Source organism: Harpegnathos saltator, unplaced genomic scaffold (genome assembly GCF_003227715.2).
Source record: "Harpegnathos saltator strain DR-91 unplaced genomic scaffold, Hsal_v8.6 scaffold846, whole genome shotgun sequence".
Taxonomy (NCBI): Eukaryota; Metazoa; Arthropoda; class Insecta; order Hymenoptera; family Formicidae; genus Harpegnathos; species Harpegnathos saltator.
Window position 1 is genome coordinate 486,554 of NW_020230700.1, and position 2,274 is coordinate 488,827.

Genomic DNA, 2,274 nt, shown 5'->3' on the forward strand with positions numbered 1-2,274 from the left:
ATTCACAGAGTGAAGTTCGATTTGAATTACGCCTGGTATCTCGTCCGGATGGACTATGTAGTCGTGCCTCTGCGCGCGCAACAGTCAACAGTTCAAAATACCTACCAAGGCGGAAAAAGGCAGGAGCGCCACGTACCGGGGCTTTCAACACTCGGCGCACGCCGCCCTGACCTCATTTGTTTAGAATAGCAAATCGCTCATAAGTCTTTTAAAGAGGGCGAGAAAAAACAGCCTCAGCTAAGGGAAGGTCCATTCGAATGAGACACCAGCCATAATTTAAATCGAATTTCACTCTGTGAGTTCGTTTGATTTTCTAATTATGTCTAATGGTTTCGTCCGGATGGACTATGTAGATGTTTAGAAAGCGATTTGCTTACCCAGTGTAGCAGGCCTATTTCATTGATGGTGTCAATTTTACTTTGTTTATTCCATTATTTTCCTCTACACTTTTATGTGACAAAGGGAGAGAAGAACATTCTCAGTTATAACCCTGTGGCTCTATTGTTTCCGATACATATCAGAGTATACCATAAACATACGAGGGCCATTCAAATATAAACCGGATTTTTTTTACAGATTATTGGTAACAGATGAAATTACAAAAGCGATATATTATTTTTCTACATAGTTCCCTTCAACGGAAATGCATTTTCTCCACCGGATAGGTAGCTTCTTCATCCCTTCATCAAAAAAAGAAGAAGGGCTCTCCAACAGCCAATTGCGCACGTACTGCTCAACTACTGCGTCGTCGTTAAATCTTTTCCTTCCTCCTTCAGGGGTTCAAACATATGAAAGTCACATGGGGATAAATCGGGACTGTAAGGAGGATGTTCAAGAGGTGTCTAGTATATTTCTCTGAGTTTATCGCGGATTAAGGCTGTTGTATGAAGCCACACATTGTCATGGAAAAGCAGAACGTCGCGATTGGGTTGCCGACCGGGGGTTGTCGTTTGTTGCTATGCCCACCTCCGATGAGATTTCGACAATAGTTAAGCGCCGATCATCTTCCACAAGTTCGCGAACGGCCCGAATGTTCTCATCAGTGACACTCGATCGCGGACGACGTTCGTGACTTTCGTTTTCCACAGCATTACGATCATTGCGAAATTTGTTGGCCTAATCAAACACTTGGGTTCTTGACAGGGTACCATCTCCAAATCCATCCTGTGCTTGGAGTCTGGTCAAAATTTCAGTTGGTTTGACGCCTTCGTTAGCGAGAAATCGGATGATAATGCGTTGCGCAACAGTCATAGGTACCTCTTATTCAGTTATGGTGCTACTGACGAGGGAACAGTAACTGAGGAATGTTGCGAGGGGTGCTCCCCTCCATACATCTCTACCTAACTACTTGGAACGCCTCGGCTCGCTTGCGGCTCTTTCTGCGTCCGCAGGTAAAAAATCCGGTTTATATTTGAATGAACCTCGTAAATAGAGTCTGCGCGTCACTTCTTCATGAAGAGAAAAGAATCATATCTAAAGCGACTCATTATATATGGAAATTGCCGCTTTCTTTAAATTCTAGGTTATAAACATCGTATAACTGAATTGTTCCGGGTTTAATATAGGCTAATTATAAAGGGCCGCAAAGACACGAGATTGACCAGACCATCTAGCTGCTCGCTGGATTATCTTTAAAGGTACTCCCCTTTGGGATGCTAATGAAGTCGATGCGTGTCGCGTACTATGTGAAGGAAAAAAGTCAGTCCTCACCCTGCATTCCTCCAGACACGAACGAATCCAGCAACTAATCGTTTGCCGGCTCGCTGTCTTATGTGGCTTCCTCTATTATATAATATTCTTATAATGTTATCTCTAGCTTATAACAAAACAATATAACAGATATACAGGGTTTGTCAAAAGTGTGGAAACCCTTAAATAATTTTTGTAAAAATGAAAATATCAAAAAACGGTAAAATACGTATTTTGCTTTTTCAAAAAAGCTACCTTATAACACAGATATCAATCATTTCCCACCCCCTAGTACGCGGGGGTAAAAGGGGGGTTGAAAATTTTTAATTGGATTAAGGGATAAAGAGGGCGGGAAAAAACAGCCTCAGCTAAGGGAAGATCCATTCGAATGAGACACCAGCCATAATTTAAATCGAATTTTACTCTGTGAGTTCGTTTGATTTTCTAATTATGTCTAATGGTTTTAGTCCGGATGGACTATGTAGATGTTTAGAAAGCGATTTGCTTACCCAGTGTAGCAGGCCTATTTCATTGATGGTGTCAATTTTACTTTGTTTATTCCATTATTTTCCTCTACACTTTTAT